A 24,291-nucleotide genomic window follows, 5' to 3' on the forward strand; every position below is an offset into this window, starting at 1 on the left:
AGCATCCTCCCAGGCGTCGGGGCTGTTCCCGACGTGGCTACCCGGGACCCTCACCGATCCTTATCCCGTGCATCCCTCTCCGGTGCGGGAGGAGGGGAGAAGGGCCGGCGGGAGGGGGCGGGGCCGGCGGCGGTGGGCATGGTCCAGGTCGGCCAAGCCCCGCTCCCGTTGCTCGCCCCGCCCCGCCCGGCCCCGCCCGGCGCGGGGGGAGCGGGACGCGGTACCGGGCAGGGCAGGGCGGCGCGTCCCCGGCGCCGGCGGCCGCGCTTGACAGAGGCGGGCGGCGGCTTCGGCCCCCATGGAGCCCAGCTAGGGGCTGCCGCACCCTCCACCGCAGGTAGGTGCCGCGGAACGGCGGCGTGCCAGCAGCGCAGGGCGGGCGGAGCGGTGACAGGTTGGCCGGGGCGGCGGCGCTTTGCGGGAATCACATTCCCCCCATCCAGCCCTTCTTCCCACCGGCGGCCAGGCGCTGCGGTGCCGCGGGCAGGGCGGCGGCCCCGCGGTCCCCGCTTCGGCCCGTGACTATTGTTTCTGGTGGCGCCGAGCGGGCGCAGCGAGATCCCGGTGGCGGCGGCGGCGGCTTTGTGCGGGTTGTCCCGGCAGTGGGGCTGCGGCGGTGGGGGGGGCGGAGGGACCGCGGCGGGGACAGGGACGGGGCGAGACCGTGACCGCACGGGCAGAGACACCCACCCCACCCCCGCCCTTCCTCCTCGTCGTCGTCGTCGTCCTCCTCCTCCTCCTTCTCCTCCTTCTGCCTGCGCAACTTCTCCAAAATCACGCCCGTGGGTGCGCGGGGAGGAGCGGCGCGTGCCGCGGTCAGGCATCGCCCCCCGCGGCTTTTGGCTCCTGCCCCACGGGGAGCAAAACACGCACGGCAGGTCACGGCGGCTTTGAGCGCCTGGGTCCGCGCTCTGGGAGAAGGAGGTTAGAAATACGTAAGGTGGGCTACAAGATGGCATTATTTGGGGTCCCTCACGCAGCCGGTGACAAGCGAGGAGCGGGAGGAGAATTTACCCTTCCGAAGTTGGGGCAGAAATTCCTCCCGCTGTCGCTCGGCTTCCCGGCGAAGTCTGCTAGGAGGATGGACTGTCACCTGCGTCTCCCTTAATGTGTTTTTTTGGATGAGGCTGTCGCGGGGCATCTGCGCCGGCGTCGCAGTGCTCCGGGCGTGCATGGCGGTGGGTGCCTGGGTGAAGTGTCGTGCTCCAGAAGTTCTGCATCCCTCCGGGGAGATGGTGCAAGCTCACTAGGCGGGAGTTGCAGGGCAGTTATTCTCCTTCTCTCATTTCCCTCACTTTCCCCTCTTTTTTAAGAGATTGGTTTGGCTTTGGTTTAGTTGTTGTTGTTGATGGTAGTTTATATGCTCCACGAGAAGTATTTTTTAAAAAATAATGCTTAAAATACATGATTCAGGGTATATATATTGTCTAATGGGGATGTATTGTTCAAGAGGAAAGAGTATCTGGTTGCCCATTAATTCTTCAGGTATTTTCCGTTTAAACTTGATGAGGAAATGTTCTTCTTTTTCCTAAGTAACCTTTCATGTCGTTTATCACTAGCAAATCGGCTTAGTGTTCCTCACAAATTGCTACTGATTACTAGTGTTATGCCTGAAACACTCCATAGGACAGAAATCAGCACACTTCCATGTTTTTAATATGTAAATTTGGAAAAGCTTTCCCTTCCATTTCATGACTCTCTGAGTGGCCCTGGTTAATCAGATGTAACTACAGTAACTAGTGCAGGAGGCTGCTGATGGCCGGTGCAATTTCTTATGCTGCTCTGCTAGAGCAACCTGATCAATTAATGCATCCTCACTATTTTGTCCTTAGCGTCTCTGATGAATTTTGTAGCATTTCTGTGAGAAGCTCCAGTAAGGAGATGCTGAAGTCTCTTTCACCTTCAGAGTTGATTGAAGCCAAATTTGAAGAGGGAATAACTGCTTGAGTTAACTGGAGAGTGACGCTGAATTTCCGTGTATACATTAAATTCTGGAGGTGATCCAGTAGCCAGAGCTATCCAGGTCAGACTGGAAATCACCTCAGTGACAGGTTTTGCAGGGTCCTGATTGCTTCCTACAAAAAAAAGCAAGTGATAAGCTTTTGCAACGCATGTGGATTGCATTGCAAGCATGGGCTGGGGGACAGAGCTAGTCATGTAGTGGGCATGAGGTGTGCAATGAGCAGTTCATGCTGAACACCCTACAACTTCAGGAAGCTGGAGCTCACTGTGCAGAGCCTGCAGCAGTATGAATTACAGGGAAAAAATGCATTTGCATGTAACAAAGGCGGCTGGCTCATCTCCTGCTTGAGGAATTCATTTTTTGAAAAAAAATCTGGCTCCCATTTTTGCCTCTGACACAAACTGCCAGTGTAGCTGTGGGCAAATAATTTCATATTTCCCTCTCTCCCCTCTTCTCATCTCTGCGTGACCCACCAAGGGCTCGCCTATACTGGGCTGTCAGTTCAGACTCCAACTCAAGCCCTTGACCTTCCTCCAGCTGCCTTGCACTGTCTGAAGCGTGACATAGGTGGTACCTCCCTGCTCCGAGGAGAAACAGTTTGACATTCAAATGCTGCTGCTGGAGCCAATCATACAGACGTAGCAGCCTTGGAGCAACTCATCAATCTCTAATCCTATCCCTCTTCTAATCCAGTCATTCTCTGCTGCTAATCAAATCTCCCGGCCTCGTTGGAGCTGTGTTTGGCTGCGTGCTGGCCCTTGTGTCAGCCTAGCCTACGTCAAGGCAGGGAAGCAGTGGCAGTGGAGATGGGTTGAGCACCACCAGCTCTTCAGGACAGAGACTGTCTGTCACTTGAGGCTGTAAAATCCATGGCAGGAGAGGCCTGGTGTGATTTAGAAATACAAATTGTAGCTAGAGGGTAAATTGCAACAGCATCACAAAAAAATGGCCAGAAAATGGCACCTCGGGCGTTCCTGTGCAGCCAGCTGCGTGCATGTCGGGAGGGAACGGAGGTGGAAGGGTGCAGCTCCCTCGATGTAACAACAGCATTCTTATTTTAGCATGGAAGACAGCCAGAGATAAGGAGTGGTTGTCATCCGGCTGGTTGGAGGATTAGAAAAAAAAAAAAAAAAAAGAGAAGCTGTGTGGAAAAATATTTTGATGTAGGTACTAAAGAAAAAAAAAAAGCAAATAACCTTGCAAGTGATAGACTAGCTACCTAAAGCTGGCAGAGCAACATCTCTCCCATAAAATCCAGAATGATGCTAATTAAGCCCAGACCCTTTTAAATGACACAGGGCTTTATGTATTTCAGATGTTTCTAGGTCCTAAAGATGGGGCCGAATGTGAAGAGTTTGATGTGGCAGATAGTTTAACCCCAATTACTTCTACATAAATCACGTGATTGTTACAGGACCTGAGTACAGCTGATGGGTGCCCCAGAGCTACTGATTAAAAAAAAGATTTCTTTAAAAAAGATGGCAGAGCAGGTGAGGGTTTGTGGAAGAAGGGTGGCCATCCTCTCCATAGGCAGGAGAATGGAGATGTGGGAGCTGTTGTGGTGCAGTGTGTCCACTGGTCTGTATGCACAAGCAGCTGAAATGGTGGCTTTGTAGACCAGGCAGCCAGAGAAAGGGATGTAAAATGGGAGCTGACCAATATTCTTGTTATGAAACTGGGATGAATTAATGATTTATGGGGGTACTTTCTTTCATTTTATTTTATTTTATTTTATTTTATTTTATTTTGAGAGGAAGGAGACAGTCAGTGATGTGTGGTGCTAGCCACGAATGGCTTTGTTTTGCGATCAGGCTGTGCTGGGTCATGCCTTCAGAAACAGCATCTACAGAAAATAATACAGTAAAACAGTTTTCAGCATTGCTTGAGTGTCATAGACTGTCTTCAGGAAGAAAAAGTTTTCCTTCTCTTGTGTTCAAAACCCTAGGCCTAAGTCCTTCCAACAAACTCTAGATTTCAAAAAGGAGGTGGCTGTATGAGAGGTCCTAGGCTGCAGGGATCATTGTTACCTTGTCTCAGTTCTTCTTGGGAATTTCCTTTTCTGGGTTTGCAATACTGCTGGTCCCTCCCAGGGCACCGAGCTACTCTGTAAATAGGCCACTCTGTGGAGGAGCTGCTCTGCCAGGTGATTTAATGTTGCTTGTTAGGCTTTCCTCTTTTCTCCTCCCCCCCTCCAGTTTTATCCATGCTGTCCTTTAATGTGCAGAGCTGTAACATGGGTGAGGTGAATTCACAGGGTCGTATCTGTAGGATTTTGCCAGTCCTGTGGGTGGCTGTATGTCCTGGGGGACCCCTGTGGCAGCTGCCACTTCACACTCAAGTGCTGGCTTTGAGTGTGAGTGACTGGATCCCTCTGACTGGGACCTGTTTCCAGTACCCTTTTATATTTCCTAGCTCATAGAATCATAGACTAGTTGGGTTAGAGGGGACTTTTAAAGGTCATCTAATCTAACCCTCCTGCAGTGAGCAGGGACATCTTCAACTCGATCAGACTGCTCAGAGCCCTGTCCAACATGACCTTTAATGTTTCCAGGGATGGGGTGTTTGCCACCTCTCTGGGCAACTTGTTCCAATGTCTCACCACACTCATGTTAAAAAATGTCTTCCTTATGTCTAGTCTAAGTTGACCATCCTTTAGTTTAAAACCATTGCCCCTTGTCCTAGTGCAACAGGATCTGCTAGAACGTCGTCCCTGTAGTCTGTTCCTGTCTCTTCTGTAGGTGCCCTTTAGGCACTGGAAGGCTGCTGTAAGGTCTTCTTAGAGCCTTCTCTTCTCCCTCTTGAACAGCTGCAGCTCTCTCAGCCTGTCCTCATAGGAGAGCTGCTCCAGCCCTCAGATCATCTTTGTGGCCTCCTTTGGACCTGCTCCAACAGGTCCATGTCTTTCCTGTGCTGAGGACCCCAGAGCTGGATGTAGTACCCCAGGTGGGGTCTCACAAGAGCGGAGGGTGCCCTCAATCCCACTGTCTGTGTCATTGATGAGCACAATAAAGAGCACTGGTCCCAGTATGGACCCCTGCGGGACACCACTCATCACTGATCTCAATCTGGGCATATGGTTGTTTGGAAATGCTTCTTTGAGACATCAGATACAGAGCTAAATGTTCTCAAAAATTAACCAAAGACCCTAGGGTGGGTCTCCTGTTCCCTTCAGCCTTTTCAGAAAAATATTGTCCTTCAGCTTAGTAGCTTCCAGGTCCCTGTGTTGCATGCACTCCCCTTGGAGTGCCAAGAGAACAGCCACTACAGCAGAAGGAAGGCAATTGTTGTTGACTTGAAGGACAAGCTGGGTGAGGGTTTGGGTCCCCCCCTGCCTCCCCCATGACAGGCACAGAGATCTTAGAACAAGCCCCAGTACTGACTGTGTCCATAAATCATCTTCTTATAAATCATAATCGTCTTGTTATCTTTGGATCAATGATTGCAGGTGAGCTCTGACGGGCAAGGGAGGTGAAGGAAGTTTGGTGTGACACCTCACTAAGCTTCAGTGGGGCAAGTGGCCCCCCTGAACATGGTAAATGCAGCTCCAAATTCAGTTAGTCAGGCTGATTTTGAAGACCAGTCTTTCTTCGAAGGTCTGCGTGTGCTTCAGTTTTTTAATTATTTCTGTGCTTTTCCTGTGGCATGGAAGCAAAAAGGTGGAAGAAGTGCAGTGTCCATCAGGAAGGCCAAAAGGGTAATGGCTTTTGCCTGTCCTAGCAGCCAGTGTGCTCCTCACAGCAAAGCCAGGTTATTTGGAGGAGTGCAGGTCTTGCATTCCAGCAAAAAATAATTTGTTAATGGCCAGAGAATAATCACTTTACTCTGAAAAGCCTCTCCAGCTGCATTGCACCAACTGTTCTTTTTCAGCCTCTGAATCCTTAATGACAGTAGCAGCTAATTTCTCTTTCTGTGTTTTTCTAGCTGCAATGTCCTATTTTCTCTGAGTTTATTGAGAAAATAATAGAAGTCATTACATAGCTACTTGTCACCTTTCAGAGAAGAAAACTTCTCCCTGGCTAAATGGCCAAGTTAGTTACTTGGTGACTGACTCAGACAATAGCAACTTTTTGTAGCTCATCAGCTATTCATCTGTGCTTAGTGAATAAACTAATTAGCTAGAGGAGTGTTACTGAAGTTACAGTCCATGATTATCAGAATACGGTGAATAAACCAGTCACAAACAGTATGACAATGTACATTCTGTTGCATGTAAGCAAAAAATCCAAGAAACATCGTATCAGGAGTGACAATGTGAGAAATGTGTATTCATTGTGTTAATTTTCTTTTAAATTTGATTGTCTTTGAAAGCTTATGTGATAATATTGCACAAAACCGTCCTTCATTTAAAAAATACTAGACAGTCCATGTATATCTGTACTAATTAGGTTAAAGAAAAGATGCTGTGGAGAGCTGAACTAGAATGGGCAATGAGAATGGAAGACATGAAAAACTAAGTGAAATGTGAGGTATTTTTGTATTTGCGTGATACACATCTTTCTGGTTGTTGGTGATGGATTGCTTTCCGTAGAGCTGGATCCACACAAGGCCACTGCAAAGCAAACAGGAAGGGCAACACATTGTTTTTTAATCAGGATTTTCTTAACCAAGAAGTCAGGCATCACTGTCTGAATAGTAGATGCCTTCATCTCCAGCCTTGGTGATGGGGCTGGAGATCAGAAGGCAACTCTCAGCCAGGAGGTCTGCCCTGTTCACGTAGCCAAGCTTTGCTCTCCAGGCTGTGGGGTGCTGAGGAGAGGCCAGAAGGAAGTAGGAACATATGTGAAGATATGTGAAGTTATTGTACTTCCCTCCCCCCCCCCCCCCAAAGTGTTGTATACTTCCCAGGGAAGAAAATTAGAAGGATTATTCCTTGTTTAGAAGAATCTTGTCTGTGTTATGGTCTTGGACAGCTGCCTTTGGGGTTCTCAGAGACAATTGTTGCAGGTGCCAAGCCCATTGAATTTGCTGTATAGATGCCTGGCCTTGGGGGAGAGTTTTCCACACGGACCACAGGTGAGCAGATGAATCAGAGGGTTTCACCCAGAGGATCAGTGGAAGCATGGGTCTGCAGCCATGGAAGGTTTTCTGGTGTGACAGCAATGGGTCCCTTTGGCCCAGGATACTGTCTACTGGAGAGAGCATGTAATATATAGATATAAATATATATATATACGTATGTCCATAGGCAGACACACGTGTGTATTTGCACAAGCAGATCCTAGAAGAAGGAGTGCCCAGAAGAGCCTTTTGTTGTAGCGTGACATGCTGTTCATTCATCTCTGGTCTCGAGGGGATGGATGGAGTTACCTCTTGCCATTTCATGGCCGGAAGACCCATGTATGGTTAAGGTGGATTCACGAGGCTTCCGTAATGGAAGAAATTGGGCTCTTCGCTGCAGCTCTTCTAATTTGTGTGTGCAGGATACACGAAGGGGTGTCTTTCTCTCATGGGGCTGATGGTGCCAAGCTCATTATCTCACATCTTCCCACACCATTGTACCTAAGCGTGTGTTCATTTTGTGGAAAACTGGTTGGCCACGCTCCAGTTGTGCTAGAACCAGAGTAATGTAGGTGGAAGAAAACAGTTGCATGGAATTTATTTCCCTGCTCAGTGAGGGAATGCATCTGTCTTTGGTTTGGGTTTGACATTTAGGTCCTTAACTGATTTTTTTTTTGGATGCTTGGGTAGCAGCTGTGTTTAGCTATGAAATCATCACTTGTCTTTTAGGATGTATTTTGGCTGTCACCACAGCCTTCTGTCTTCTAAAGAGGGGTATTAAATTGATGGGGGTAGCCCTGGATGCCATCAGATGCTACAGACAAGAAAGTGGAAGCAGTATGTGGCTATGTGCCATGGATCTCCAGATTCATAGTGTGTAACCCCAGAGCTGTGCAATGACCCTCCTGGAGCTGGAGGAACCTAGTACAGCCTCCCACCAGAAATTATTAAGTCAAGGTGGATGCCCTTGACCGTGAACAGGCTACAGACACCTTAGATTCACTTTGGTTCCTGGAAAGGCTGGTCGACACTCTTACTTTGTATTTGCTTTCTGGGGGAATGGAAGAGCTCTTTACTTCGAAGCGTAAAGACCCAAATATTTTGGGATCTGATGAATCTGAAACCACTTTCCTAGAGAAGAGGTGCCACTGAATTTCCAAGGAGCTGAGGTTCTCAGTCTAGCAGCCTTTTATTTTCAAAAAGGAAGGAGGTGTTTTTATTAGAGTTTCCTGTTTTGAATTCTTTGGTTATAGGGTATGAAGTGGTCAGAGGAGGGAGAGTTATCATTTAGGTCAGGGTTGTCTCTTTGTATTTTCTTATTTGGATACGTAATGTACATATATGAATTATTTATATATATATGTTATGTATTTTGATTTAACAGTTTTTTCCCAGTTCTGTTTAAGGCTGCTACTTTAAGGAAATATAAATATGGTTTCCTGTCAGGAATAGTTTACATATAGCTGGTCCTGCCTGGGGCAGAGGGATGGTTTAGGTGACTTCTCAAGGTCCTTTTCAGGACCTTTTCTGTGGTTCTAGGCAGTTACTCAACAAAAGATTCATAGTGCGTTGTGCCGATTATGCTGAAAGGGCTTTGCTATGGCATTTAACATGGATATTTGTTTGAAAAGGAAATAACTGCTAATTGTAGCATAGTTACTGCTGCTGCATCGGACAAATGTTTCTTTGAAGAGGAAAACAACTGATGTTACATTTTTAGACTAGCATCGTGATATGGCTGTGATTAATTTTTCCAGGAGCTTTGTGGTTTTTATATCTGCTTAAGTGTATTAACATTTTAAAAGGTCAAAGGTAAGCTTTAAAATGGATGCCAAATTAAGATGGATGGGAGGAAAATGACATTTACTTCTTGTTACTGCACATTGTTTGAATTTGACCAAAGGCAAAAGCAAAACAAAGAACAACCCTCCTCCCCACACACACACACTCACACACATGTGTGCATGCACAGACAGACAGACAGCCATATTCCCACCACCTGCCTTCCCTGCACACCTGGTCTGGGAAAATCTTATCTATCAAGACTGATTAATCATGATAATCATCATTATCATCCTAAAAAAATCAGTAGTCTAGTGTCTTCATTTCCGGACAGCCTATGTATCCCTTTCCAAAGTATATCATTTAACTAGTGTGAGTGGACTCTGTAAATAAAAGTAGCTAAAATATTTATATTAGGAAAATATGGCTAATGGGAACCATAACCACAGTATCATTTCCTGCTCTTGCTGTGCTTGAGATGATTTCATTGGGGAAGGGACTGTACCCTCATCCCTATTCATGCAGTTCCTGGCACACGGAGTCCCTGTGAAAACAGAGAATAAAACATGGTGGGAATTATGCCCTTGCTTGCAGTGGCCAGTCCCAGCTGAAAGCAAGGCTTTAGCAGAGCTGCTCTGTGAACATACTAGTGTGCAACAACTTTGGTTTTGGACAAAGTGGCAGAGCTCGAGGGAGGACCGAATCTGGTTTATGTCCATCGTTTCCACTCTTGCCTTTAAATGATGATGGCGGGCTAGGCTGGTGATGTGCCCTGTGCCTTAGGGATCTCAGCCACTCTCTCGTTCAAGGGATCCAAACTGTTTTTGTGGATGTTGTTTTACAAGACAGATTAATTCCCATTGCTTCATGAAATTTACTAATCCAAGATGTGTTGGGTTTTTTTTTAAATAAAGGGGAAAACCCCCTAAAATTTCTTCAAATCCTTCTTCCCACTGGTAGCTCGTCAGGGAGGATTCAGACTGCATCCTGCATCAGCCTCTGGCAGCCTCAGCCCCGTGCCGTATCCTGAAGCACATCCCAGCCTCATGTGGACAGCAAGGGCTGTGTCGCCCTGGGAAGAGCTGCACGGTGCCAGCTGTGGCTGAGCCGTCGGTAACCCGGAAAAGGCAGTGCTGCTGTTCCCGTGGCTGCACCTACCCGCCACCGTCCTGTAGGCGACATTCCAGCCCCGCACTGCAGGGAAAAGCGGGAAGATCCCCCTTGGGGTCCCTGGCGTGGGGAGCTGCTCAGAGCAGAGCAGGGAAGGGAAGGGCTGGTAGCAGCTTCCTGAAGCTGCAGTGCACAATCCTGCCCCTGCACAACGGCCCAAGGTGTGTCTGAGAATGGGATAATGGGTGGTCAAATCTTCTTCTCCCTCCCCAAGAAGCACCAAGCTCTTCTAAGCATCCCTTTCTGGCTGCTGAAAATGTTTGTCTGATAGAAAAAAAAAAAAAAAATGTCAATTGCTCAAATGCTTTGTTCCAGCATGAAAATGTATTTTTCATTTCAAACTGAATGGATTCTTTGAAGGCTTGAATGCCCTCAGAGTGGAACAAACTAAACAGTTTTATTTTTTCATTCTACCAAAAAAGAAAAAAATGTTCTTAAATCACGCAACCCAAACATTTCTTTTTAATTTTTTTTTCCCAGTCTGGCCACTATAGCAAACAATTTCATTATTTGCGTAGCTCTAATTGCAGTGATTAAACAAACACAGCAAACGCCGACCCTTTGCAGAGCCTCATCACAGCCCCACAGCCAGCTTGGTCTGTATTTTGTCAGCAGCAAGGGAGATGGGAGCAGCTTTGTGTAGACTGAAAATAAATTACCGACTTTCTGGCATTTTTTTTTTCCTTTCCAAACTGATACACTATCAGTTTAGAGAATGAATAATTTTGCCCTTTCTCTTTGCTAGCAGGCTGAGAGATACCACCCTATTGTGAAGCTGGTACAGTTTAAAAAGCGTTTGGATTTTCAGTGCTTTGTTCACATGTTACGCTTAAGTTGCAACCTCTGTTGCTGTTATTAGAATAATGTGTAGGATTGCTCTTCTGTTAGTAATACCCCTGTTAACATAAAGGGATGAAAACCAAACATCTGCATCTGGTTTGGGGATTTTTTCCGTGAAGGTGGCAGGTATCTGAAAACAGAGTTAAGGAAAATTTTATCTGGCTACAGTTCCATCAAACAGGAACAAACAATTTTTTGGACATTTTTTAATGACATTTATTTATAGCAGGTAGTGCACAGGCGGCTGCTATTTCTCAGCATGCTGGAAGAATGTTCTCCAGATGGTGCTTACTGTTTATGCTTTTATTCACTTCGCTTGAACACAGCAGCACTCTACACAAAACATGGAAAATTGGAAAATAAAAACAATTATGTTTTTACAAAGTGCCATGTGATTTGCTGAAATGTCTGAGTTGACTGATGAGCCGTGCGCAGGGGCAGTGCGGGGGGAATCACGCCTGTCACAGGAACCCTGTGCCCGAGCACCCACATGGGTCACAAGCATCACCCCAGCTGAGAGGGACTCACCCTTCTCTCCCCAAAAGGTGGGTTTGAGCAGGGCTCCTAATCCTGCCCATATATTTGTGCCTCATCTGCCTCCCTTTTCCTGCACAGGGATTTGACTGAATGTAGGAAAGGGGTTATGACAGCAATGTTTTTGTTGGGTTTTCTGTGACTGTGCAGCCCCAGGGTGGGACAGACACGAGACAAAGCATTTCATAAACCTTGCCTGTGCCATCGTGTTCCTTCAGCTTGTAATCTCAGTGAAAAATAAAGAATTAAGGCCTTCAACTGATCCATCTGAAAGCAATAGCTAAAGTCAAGACTGATTTCTAAAAGGACCAGCGTGGTTCATGATTTCTGTTGGGTACAGGAATGAAAATAGATATCCAGATGGTGGGCACGATCTTGCAGCTTCTGCAGTTATGCAGCTTCTGTAGGACTACTCACAAAAAGCATTTTCAGACTGGAAGCTTTAAATAAAAGACTCTGGAATCTGAAGAATTTTTTTCATTAAAAATCCTTGGGAAAATAACTTAATTATTTAAATATCATTCAAAAAAACCCCAACAAACCAACCAAACAAAAAAAAATCCCCAAGCAATTATAAAAATGGCTATCAACAAGCAGGGGAAAAAAAGTCCATTTTATTATTATTTTTTATATATGTGTCTCTCTATATATATCTCTGTATCAACATATATAATAATAAATAATTACTATAAATTAATAAAATAATAATTATTATAAATTAGTAAAAGAAATAAGTATTCCTGTCTTCTATTAAAAAGGCAGAACAAGAAAACAACAAACCTGCAGCACTTCAGGACAGGTTTTCAAATAGCAAAAAACATGCCAATTTTAAACTTTCAAAGAGGACATGATTGTTATTTCTTTGTAAACATGAGCCTCCAGATTCCTTTAAAAACTAGTTTAAAGCTGGCAATACTTTTGTCGAAATTACATTTCAAGAAATTAATATGTAAACAGTTGTTGGACTGGTTTTGGGGTTTTCTTTAGTAAATGGGTAGTGCTGCACAGCACTTCAATTCCACTCCCTTGCCCATTACCCAAGAGACAGAATTCTTGCTACATCAGCTCCATGCTGTTTATCTTCCGTTGCTCCCTTGGCAGTTATTATTTCTTAATGTGTTAATTGTAGTTCCTGTACCCTGGTGTGTGAGGGTGTGTAATGTTCATGGTAATGATGCTGACATGTTCTCTAGTTCCTGGAATCGCAGTGAAAAACTTAGATGTGGTCTGGGCACGGGGCATCCAGTAAGAGAAACCAATTAGAAGAATTCAAATAGCATGGAAGAACAAAGTGGGTAATTGGGAAGAGTAGACATTGAGTTGAGATGGTGGGGTTTTTTTTGCTTATTAGGTTATTATTCCTTCTATGGCTCTGGCTTTGTGTGATATATATTTTTTTTAATTAAAACTTGAATTATGTCACCCGCTTTCCACCTTTTAACAGTATTTCACACTAAATTTCATTCCTAATAGCGAGTAGTCAGGGGTAAGGAATGACTTTGCTGAGCGATGGGACTGTTAATTATTAAAAAGAAACCTATGGATTTAAAACAAATTAGACCTCATTAAGCCTAGGTCTGTTTCCACGTGGACCAGCGGACATAAAAAAGCCCCTCTAGGAGTGTGGAAAACCATACTTTTTAGCTGACACATCACTAGTAGAGCTCCTGGGCTGGCATGGGGTGCTCTTTTGGTTCGTGTCAGAGATCCCCAGTCTCTGATCTCAATTCCAAACCTGCGAGTTTCTTGCATCTCTCCCCTTTCCCTTCCATCTTTCCTGTCACCCTCAGCTACCCTTCACATACCACCCAAGCCTGCCTGCCCGCAGGAGTCCTGCCTTGCTCTGGAGGTGTCTGCTGGCCATCAGCAGCTGGGGTCCACGTGGCTGCCTGCGTGAGGAAGCCAGCACCTGGTACTTGGTACTGAGCAGATTGGTTGTTCCAGGTTTAGTGAAAGAGGAAACACAGGAAACTCCTCTTCCTTGATTTTGGAGGGCAGGGAGATCTTTGACTTCTACTGTGGAGCTCTTGCCATGGCCAGGCTGACAAACTCTTTAGGATAGATCTATGCCCATTCACAGAGATGGTGGGGTTTTTTGTTTGTTTGGATTTACTTTGTTATCAAAACTCATCTGTGACTCCTAAATTGTTTGTACTTCGGAGTTTTTCTGTGATACTTTAGCAAAAATCCAGATGGCTGAAATGATTGTTGGAGGCTGTATGCTCAAACCTGTGTAACCGCATATGTTTTTAGCTGCTTTTCTGACATTTTTTGGAGGCAATGGGTGAGTGCATCCACAGGAGAATCCTAATAAGGAGAGTGAAAGGTGGCCCATAGTGAACATTTGAATTGTATGTTCACAGGCATGCCATATATGGGCTTTGCTATCTTGCTGAGACATCCCCCAAATCTTCTCTGGCATTACAGGCAGTGACACACTCATATCAGGAGAAGAAACGCCCATTCTGCTGGCTAGAAATCAGCAGTAACATTTTGACATCTGTGCAACAGTTTAAAATGAATTATTCAGCACATAGATCGTGCTATTTGAGCAGCCAGCACATCTCTGCCCATTTACTACTGTCAGTCCATGGTGGAGATATCACTGATGCCAGTGGGAACTGAGCACATGGGCTGGGGGTAGTTTTTGGCCCATAGCCTGGAACAGCATTTGACAGCACCCCTGCAGAATATGATAGGAATAATCTTCTTTGCCACCAGCAAAAGGCCGAAAGACAATGGCAGTCTGTTTCTTCTCTTAGAGTATTTTAAACCTATGCAGAAAAAAGGTCTTAGGAATTAAAGAAATCATTAATTGTTTGACTGTTTGAGTTCTGCTTTAAAGAGTAAAACTTGTAATTTTAATGAAATCAGTGTATTGCATATGACTCTCCAGAAGCCCTGAGCATCTCTTGCTACTGGGAGTAGACCCAGAGCACAAACTGGCAGCAGGTCCAGGCCAGTCTCCAGCTTCTGCCAAGTTAGAGGGTTAAAGTGAAGCAGTCTCTAATTCCCATCAGCAAAGAAAATTCGTAAGATTCACAACCTGACCAGCATCTGATTTGGAAAAACAAGCTGAACTGCTGTAAGAACACACTTTGAGAGACTGCAGATGGGGAACTGAGAGGAAACACAGACAACTAAACTCCCAGCAAAACCGAGTCTTTTCAAGACAGGCGTTCAGGAGAGAAAATGGACATTTATCTTGTGTTTAGCTTTCTGATTCAGCAAGGTCATCTGAATTAAAGCAGTGTATGTGCAGTGATAGTCTAACATCTGCTGTTTCACAGGATGCCTGTTCCCTGTAGCTGCATTTTTAAATATCAAATGCAGAATCCAGTATGGAAATGTCCCTTCTTTAAGGACTATGTTGTAGCTGTCCACTGATGCTTATTTAGCAGGTGAAAATTTAGGAGCACTCACATAGCATTGCAGCAATGTGAGTGAAAATCTACCCATCATTGTCCATGTTTTTCAGGTGGCTAACTAAAAATCCAGCCTGCCTCAATTTCTACCTGCTCTGCCATTTATGTGTAGCAAGTAATACCCTGCAGTGGAAGGAGCTCAGTGGTATACATGAAAAGTGCTATACCTATTATCCAGGTCACTATAAAACAAATGACTAGTATAATGAAAGTTAAGTAAATCCTTATGTCTTCCTGAAGTGAGTAGAATTTAAGCATATATTTAAATCTTGCATGCAGTAAGAGTGTATCCTCTGATAGTAACAGTGTAGCTGTAAGGTTTTTGAACTCCTCTCTGTGGGTGCATAGCTTTATTTTGAGAGTCCCCAGGAGCTTTGCAATTAGCTGAAAGATGCAAAATTGTGATTAGTACCATGCAGCTCTGGATACTCAGGTGTGGTGCTTCAGAAGGAGGTGGGACTCAGCCGGCCCTTGACAAGAGTTATGCTGCAGCTGATGCTGCTGCAGCTGGGTGAGAGCTGAAATGTGCAACCCGGTGTGGTTATGCCTGTGTGGTACTTCTGTAGGGGCTAAAATCTGTTCCAGCTTTTGTAGGGCTGCCATCACCAAAGTGTCTGAACCTTCTTGCCGTCTTTGATCCACTCACCATCACTGCACTCCCCTGGGTCAGGAGGATATTGTCCCCCTTGGACAGAGAGTAGAATTGGCATAGAGAGATGTCAAACCCGATTTTAATAGTTATTTTTGTGTCCACATATGTGGAGACATCTCTGGGGGAGGGTTCCACACTGCCTATCTGCGTAGTTAGGACCCTGTCTGTTGTTACAAAGCTGGTTCAGAGAGGCACCATGTGGGAAGCTCATGAAGGGGGCTGTGAATCTGCATCTCCCCAGTGTCAGAGCAGAAGAATGTGCCTTGCTAGTGTAGATGTGGGGTGGTGGGTGAAGGGGGGTGTGCAGTGCAGGAAAACAAGGAGCAGGGTAAATAGCTGAAGTAATATATGTATGGGGGTGAAGAAGGCTACCTGGTTTTATTGCCAGTTGATTGGAAGGATGTGCGTAGCTTGTGCACATCCATTAATTAGTGAAGCAGTTGCTCCATGCTGGTATCAATAAAACCTTAATAGTACATGATATCAGCCCTTGATTGCTTCCTTTTTTCCACATCCCCTTGTGAGGATGTGTGTATATCAGTGCAGCTGTGCACTCTATACAGTGTGTATGTGCTGTGGCTGCCTGCATAAGAAAAGGACAGTAAAATAATTTAGTGGCTAGTTACCTCCCATGTGATTTTTCCGAGTGTTTATAAAAGGATCGTTGATACACAGCACTCTCTAATGTGCACAAAATAATCAGTGTTGTTTTCTTTCCTTTTCCTGAGATATAGTAACTCTTAAAATGGCTCCTGAGCAGGCTTTCCTAGGTACGTGTAGCGGTTGCAGCCTGATGGGTTAGCAACAACAACAACAACGAAAAAGGCTCTCCTTCGTTTCCTTTATATGCACATCATGCAGCTTTCCAAACAGTGCATCAAACACTGCCGGCTGGAAATTTCCAGGCCCATTTCCTGCCTGGTGCATGCTCATAAAGCAAGATTGTCTGTACAGTCCGTAGCTGCAGTACCGCAGAAAGTCAATAAAGAGCTGACCACCTCACCTCTATCAAAAGCAGTTGAGAAGCTCTGCCTCATCTGCCTTATTAAAACCACACTTGACTCCTGCAGAGAAACCTAGCTGGGAACCTTGAAGAGGAGGGCTAAAAAAAGGAGACTGAAATTGCAGTGAGTATTCTACAGCTAGGTCTTGCAGTAAGGTTAAAGAGTGCTTATTGTAAAATAAACCAAAAAGGCAGCTTCATTAAAACAAGGAAAATGCTGCATTTAATGCAATGAACTTCTGACTCTCCCACCTACGATACGGCACAGAGATAAGATGATTAGTTATTGCTGCAATGAGATTTAAGTAGCTCCCTAATGGATTTGTATTTTGAATTTAAAGATGTGTATGCCTATATATGCATGTGTGTATATAGTTAATATTTGCAAGAAAAGTCATGATGTAGAAATAGATGCAAGAGATAGAATTTATACTGCAAAATATATTTTAGTGTGAGTTTGAAAGGATGATTGGTTTTTTTTCTTTCCCTTATATAAGAGTAATTGATTGAATGTTTGCCAAGCTTTTAGTAGTATCCATTGGGAATCCTCACCCCCACCTTACCCAGGCCCGGCAGCTTTTTCTCACCTTAAAATGAAAAAAGAGAGAACTTTAACAGAAAGATCATTGCTTTAGCTTAATATTGTAAGATTTCAGAGATTGAATTTTCTGATAGTAATGAAATGAACCCTGAGTTGTGCCATGAATTTGATTGCAGTTAATTTGATTTTTGAGATGCTCAACAAAGCTAGCCCATTAGCTTTAACTTCACATACCTTGGATTTGTACAAACTGGTGTTTTTATGTATGTATGGGTACAGATAAAATGAAAATCTCTCTCTGGTTGTTCAGTTGTTTGTAGCAATTACTGTCAATGAGTACTTACTAACTATAGTGCTATTGGAAGTAGTATCCTTTGAGTTGCTGACCAGTAATCCCACTATGTTTATTGCTTTGGTGGTATAGGGTTAGTTTTCCTTTTCACGAGAAAAAATATAGCTGAACATCTCAACCAGGAGAGACACACGCAGACTCTGTCCTGCAAATTTTTCCAGTTCTCATTGATTCTAATGAGAGTAGTCATGTGAATAGCAGTGACTCTTGTCAGAAAGGACTTTTTTGGCTGAAACTCACAATTTCTTTTTATGTGATTTGCCTCCTCAGACTTCAGAGTGAATGTGCTCCTCTTGGTGTAGTATTTGCCAGGAGGCAATAACTGTGGGATGGGGCATTCCCCAAGGTGGTCCCAATGTCTGGTCTGTTCTGTTTACATGATTTATTCTTGGTCAGCAGTCAATAAGATGGTGGAAGATGTCCATTTATATATATGTGTGTATAAATAATACATGCTTCAGATAAGAAAGTATTTGGTGATGTCAGAAAACTAATAACACATGGCTACAGATAACTGAAATAATGTTATGGAGTTGATCATGTGTGGGAAAAACAGGAGGGGAATTATGCAGCTGGGAGAAGATTGGTGACTATAGGGAAAAAAGTATGGAGGATGCAGTTTCCAGAACAGGGGAGAAACAAGACCAGGAAGGGAAGAGCAGGATGATGGGGGCATGCAAGTTGGGAGTGATGCCGGAAGTTCTCCAGGTGATGGGCAAAGGTTGAGCTGCCAAGGAGATAACTGTCATGAGCTGCTTGTGGGAGGTCCTGTAAGCAGGGGAGTGCAAAATCTCAACAGAAGTCAGGGGATATATGACTTCATGATGTGTGGAAGGGAAACTGCCCATAGATGGGAAAAGGGTTGGACACATGACTGGAGACAAGGCGTTTTGTCTGGATCTGTGCCACTGAAATACACATCAGCACTTGTGGAGCCAGGAACCTGTCTGTCTCCTTCCAGCTCCATGATCCCCAGCAAACCTGCTAGAGGGTTGTTTCCCGGCTCCAACACAGAGGGGCCTGGGACAGCCCTGCTCCTCACTTGGGTTCTTCTGCCTGTGTCCCAGGGAGGGCTCCTGAAGGTCACAGCCAGCTGCCTACAGGAGCAAGACAGGGGTACAGAGTCCTGTCTGCCTAAAACATTCATGGTCTGGCCTGGGGTAGAGTGGGGCACTTGCACCAGGAATGATCTGAGAGGTCCCCAGTTTGGGCAGGGTGAGGAGCTGGGTACTAGGGTGTACTGCAGCAGGGAGCTGCTGTCCTTCTGCAGAACGCTAGCATGCCCACACTTCGACAGCATCTTCTTGGATCCTGCCAAGTCACACTCCAGGAGTCTCCCTTGCTTACTACAGGGCAAGGAGAGGTTTTGTTCATAGCTTACTATTTTAGTGGGTTTGGGTTGTTTAATTCTTCTCTTTCCTTCGTGCTGCTTTTGGTGCAGGCAATGTACACAGTTATCTTGATCAGAATTAGGCAAACCCATTCAGCAGCAGAGGAAGGGGGAAAAGCATTAAAGAGGAAGCACTGATGATCTCACCAGAGAGTCCCATAGTGACAAATTTAGCACAGAAAATTGAGGGTGGGGACAGAAGCCTCATCTTTCTCTTCAGGGGGTGCTGAAACACAGTGCCCTGGAAGTGCTCAGGCATTAAAGCACTCTCTTGGCATGGAGCTGCCCAGTCATGCCAACTTTTTTGCCTCACAGTGGACAGTGCTTGGTTTTCCATGGGAATATATATCCATAGGCTCGTTGCTACCAGCCTGCACCTGGAGCAGCAGAGACCCATGCTCCCAAAGGAGAATGCGCCTTTCCCCACGGCTGAGGCTGGAAGCAGCATGAATCATCACCAAAAAGAATGATACAGCTTCCATACTACCACTGAGCTAGACTGATTCAGAGGCAGCATGTCCCACGTCTCTCAGCCAATGCTAGCCAGAAAGGAAACAATTTTACACATCAGCAATTTTTTATGATTAATAATATTATCCTGCCTTAATTGAAAAATGGGCTGGTGCCCTTAAGAAAAAATTAAGCTGGAGGAATTAGTATCTAACCTCTTTATAATGAATGCGTATTCTTACACACTGCATATTACTGGCAGTGCTTTTAGAAAGAATAGTGCTGTGTATTGTAATAAAAAATTGTCCCATGTTGTTTGTAGTTGCATGGCACCATTCTGTCTGGCTGACTTGGCTTTAAGAGCCTGAATGCTTGGGAAGAAGCAGTGTAAGGATGCCGAAATCCTTTTAAAGGGAATTTATGTACAAACAGGGGGATGATGTGTAGACTCCAAGCTCTGCTATCAGTTGTTATTGCTGAGAGATATTCACGGGGAGTCGATGCCAGACGGAACATTAGCCATTGCTGGCCTTGGTGCCTTCGTGGGAAGTCGGTCATAAAGTCAGTGAGGGTTCCTGTTTGTTGGATTTTTAAACACCAGTGAATCATTTTACGTAATAAAGCAGTTGTCGGGGTGAGTTTGTGTAAAGGTCTTTGTGAACCACTCTCTACCAAAACAAAGCTTCAGAAGGAGAGAGAGGCAATGCCGAAGGACAGGGAGATTTGTTATGCCCAGCAGAGAGCTGGCAGTTTGACTCTGCTGAGGTTTGCCAGGCACCCAGTGGGAGCAGGGAGCTGTTGCCTGCTTCTTCCCATCTGCCTGCGACTGCATGTGGTGCCAGAGACGGGGCAAGTCATGACTTCAAGGCATCAGGCTCCTTCCATGGGTCTGGCCCTGGGACTTTTGTTTTGTGTGAAGCAGCCCAAAGAAGCTGGGATTAAAGAAGGTGAGAAGGTCTGAGTCTCCGGTATGGACAGTCGGGGACAAAACAAAGTCATTAAATTCCTTTTGGCCATACTGCTGCCCTGGCATCACCCATCTCTCCTGCAGGTTCCTTGGAGGACTATTGCTTCAGCAGCAGACTCATGTACATGTGAGCGGTGTGGATGTGACATTATTCCCCATACCTAGAGCTCTTAAATCAGCTCTCATCAACTTAAATATTGCTTACCCAATCGCTTGAACATTGTGCGTCAAATCTCCCTGGAAATGTGCAGTGAGAAATTATGCCTGTGGTGGAATCACTGGTGCTTTCCAGTGTCCCTGGCCAAAAGAGTGCGAGGAGCCTCCCACTCGTCTCCATCCTGGAATAGTGGGAGGGTCCTCATGAAGAAATACTCTCATGGTGCCATCTTCCTTGGAGGGCAACCTGCCCACAGTTTGGGGCTGTGGAGAGAGGAGGAGGGTCTGGGGAAGGAGCCAGGAGTGTCTGGATGGGGGGCACACTGGCTCTGTACTGGTGCTGGGAACACAGTGGGGACAGCGCGGGCGAGGCTGTCCTTCCCTGTGCCTTCTTGGCCACAGCCTTTTGGACTGCGCCTGCCCAGAGGGGACCCACAGGATTCTGCCCAACCCTGCTGAGGAAGCAGTGGCAGGCGGGCTGGGACTGCTGGCATTTTCCTGGTGCTGTGCTGCATCCCTGATCTGTTGTCACTGCCTGTGTAGGCTGGCCTTGGTGCATCCTCACACCCATTCTCTGGCATCTCTAAATTTGTAGCCAAGGTCTTCTTAGCTACCTCTTCCTTTGTATTTCAGCCAGAGTCCCTATTAAAGCAGACAATAAGGAAGTCTGCATTAAAATGCTTCCTTCCATCCCTCCGTCCTCCCCTCCTCCCAGCCCCATCCTCCTTGTCCCTGGAGGAAATGCTTGTCTCTGCCAAGATCCTGCCTTGCAAAAGTAAACAATATGAAATTGCAATAAAATGTTTTGATTTGCTGGGCCTGACATTCAGAAGCTGCACAACAGAGACTTAAAAAAAGGATCTTCTATAGATAGCCAGTGTGAGAAAAAAATAAATCTCATTTTGGGCGTTATTTAGATCCAAGCATCAGGGCAGTGTGGTTGGAGAACAGCAGATTTTGTCGCCAAACCTGAAGGTTCTTAGGAGGTTTATACTGCAGCATCTGTCAGCAGCTTTCCGCCTGGTATCTGCGGGTGACTGGCCTATTGCGCAGTAATGTCAATATTTGGGACTCTGTCTCTCTCTCTGTGTATATGCACTGTTGTTGCTTGACTGGGTGGTGTACTGAAAGCCTTCAGAAGGAAATAGATGAGCTGAAATTTGTTTCCTCCAGGGCTCTTCCAAATAATTCAGAAGAAGGCAAACTGAAATGGAGGTGTAATCCCTGAGACATGAGCTTCCTTGGGCGCTTGTCAGTTTAGCAGGCTGGGTAATCTGCGCTGTCATCAAGATTTGCAGATTAGCTGCAGTGAAGCTAGTTGGCTTTGACATTTCGTTAGGGAAGTTTTCCATAGTTTTTCATCCTCCATCTTGGTGCTGTGAAATACGGTTGATGTAGCTTTGTTATGCTTACACCTTCCAGCATTCGTGCAAGTTGATGCTGGGGCAGCAAACATCTTATCTGCTGAGGATTTTTTAAATCATCTCTTGTTTATGAAAGACTAACTGGGTCAAAGGCTAATTTTGGGAAGGATCTGCTTTCCCCAGTGCTAACTAATAAATTTTCATCTGGGTATCGTAAGTTACCCAGCTGTTATCTCCCGAAGAACGGATAAAAGCAAACGCTATTTATCCTATAATCTGCAAATATTTTGAAAAGTGAACCAGAATATCAATAAAATGGCTTATCATCAAGGTCTTGTAAGACTCTTAAGGACATCTATTTAGAAAGCAAAATGGAAAATTTAGAGGCAAGAACTGAGCAGATGAGGAGGGAATATGTACAAGTGACAGCATTGTAAATTGTCTGGGGGGTTCAAGGAACTGGGGAAGGACACTGTGTCCTGAAGTCCCTCTTTCTCAGAGATGTCTTTGCTGATAAGCACCAGTTGTTGTTCCTGGTGACAGTGATCGAGGGGGACAAGGCAAAGGATCGCTCTGTGGGCTCTTGCGATGGCGAGCGGAAATGGGTATGTGACCTGATTTATTTATGATGGCTGCATCTGCCCTCACTCTTCCACTTGCTGCAGAGGATGAGTCTGTCTCCTTGGAGCTTCAGTTGCTGTCCCCATTATCCTCTCCCAACCCTTTTCAGATGCCCCCTCTGAAGACTTGCTGCCCCAAGGACTGGGGCATGCAGGTGATGTGAGCTGGCACTGAAAGATGTGCTCCAGAGGCACGACTTGCAGGCCAGCTGGACACGAGTCCCTGCTGTGGAGGAGTGCTGCTGGCCACTGTCTTTGTGTGTCTGCATTCCCAAGGGCTGTCCCATTGCTGTCAGCTCCCCCAGCATCGCAGAGCATGTGCAATGCCTGCTGTGGGACCTTGACTCTCTTGGCTCCCTAAGGTGGCCATCCTGAAGTCTTACCTTAGTGCTGTAGGGAAGAAGGGACTAATGGCCAGGGCAAGACTTGTGGGGACAGCCAGGAGGGAAGTGTGCAACAAGGTGTGCAAGTCAGGGGTCAACAGGGACACCACGTTCTGTCTTGCAGAGGGACATCCTTGTCCCTCTCTAGCCACGTTGCCTCCTCACTTCTGCCTCTCTCTCCTTCACTGGTGCTGTCTTGCATCCTTTGCTTCCCTGTCAGCCTCCTGTCCCATGGATATCACAAACAGTGGCATGTGGGCTCTGGTATGTGAAATCTGCCTTAACGCACTGCTTTGTACTTCTGTTGCAAAACCATGAGTGAAAGGCAAAGTTTAGTTAAAAAATTATTTACTGTGCTCTACTCCACCTGAAAAATATAGAGTTAACGTAAGTGTTAGACTGCATATTTTAGGGCTTCGGTGATTTATCCATCAATTATGTCATTGTAAACTGAAGGTGAAGTTACACCTTCATAGGCCTGGGATAGCAAATGATTGAACTGAACCCCTGCTGGGTACTTCTGCTTGAATTCATTTTAGTGAGAGAAGAGGATACAATCAGCAGAAATGTCCTGGACTGGGCACCTTGCAACTGCATAGGTTGCTTTGGGGTAAAGCAACAGTTCCTGTAGAATGTATTCCTGTGATCTGAAAAATGGAGAAATATTAAAATGTAAATTTCTATGTGTGTGTGCACACATGTGGACATACAGACACATGCTGTTCCCCTAGAAGGTAAATATCAGTTTTGAATCTGAATATTGATGTAGCAATTTAGAAATAGCTTTCCAAGAGAAGGTGTCCGCACTATTATATTTACCAGCATAATGAAATCAGACAACCTTTCAATCCATAAATCACAGTGCAATATTTGCCATTACAATTTCTATGGTTGTACTGAGCAAGCAACACTATCCAAAGAATTTTATTAAATCAAAGTAATGAAATTGAAAATCTGTATTGACTCTTCTTTGACTCTTTCAGGTTCTTTTACATTTTGACTGAGAATGTTTTGTTTGTTTTTCAGAGTCCATTTTCCTTAGTTATTTTATTTCTCAGATTGGAGGCTGTCTGTTAAATCGTTCAACCTTGGGGTGTAGATCTCAGGGTGCTCTCTGTGGTATTTACTGGCTGCAGCATAACACACATTTTCTAATAATCTTCACTATTGTGCTGATTTGAAAATTTGAAGCACAAACTGGGTCTAAGCAGGCCACAGGAATTTGTGGTTTCAAGGCAACGATAAGAAATTTCTTAATGGCTTAATAATTGACAACATGCATTTAAAGTTGATTTTTGGTCATTGCAAGAAATGCTATTGCTTGGGAATGGCTTCAGTGTAATATTCTTTCCTTCTAGAAGACAAAGTGCAAGGGGATTTGTACATGGGAGTGATTGCAGGCAGAGAGTAGAATATTTTTCTTCTAGAGCCTTACACTGTCCTCAATGTATTTTCATTCTGTACAAACAGCTCCTGCAATTTTAGCTGAGAACAGTTTTGCAGATCACACTGTGGAGATGCCCTGGGACTCTACTGCTTGCCAGTCACTTTGTTTGATCATTCAATCCAGACCAGACCTTCACAGCCAGATCATGGAGAGCCCATGGAGGTCTGTGAAAGAGCATGATTTCCCAAGTACACCTGTTTACATGACCTGGCTTTCTGTAGTATGATCAAGACACCTCAATTCTTCTCCAGCTT

At 45.3% G+C, this 24,291-nt stretch overlaps 1 protein-coding gene across 3 annotated transcripts in view; it reads left to right on the forward strand.

The window, feature by feature from the left end:
• The first annotated feature begins 223 nt into the window (after positions 1–223).
• RAI2 (retinoic acid induced 2) overlaps positions 224–24,291 on the forward strand; it is a 49,204-nt gene continuing 25,136 nt past the window's right edge. The window contains exon 1 of one of the 3 annotated variants that reach the window (XM_064646703.1): positions 224–337. The gene's annotated coding sequence lies outside the window, so the exon portion shown is untranslated. Of the gene's footprint in view, positions 338–850; positions 941–16,335; positions 16,492–24,291 lie in introns of those variants that run through there. The other 2 variants (XM_064646705.1, XM_064646704.1) reach the window with 2 other exon arrangements.

The sequence above is a fragment of the Pseudopipra pipra genome, chromosome 2 (assembly GCF_036250125.1).
Source record: "Pseudopipra pipra isolate bDixPip1 chromosome 2, bDixPip1.hap1, whole genome shotgun sequence".
Taxonomy (NCBI): Eukaryota; Metazoa; Chordata; class Aves; order Passeriformes; family Pipridae; genus Pseudopipra; species Pseudopipra pipra.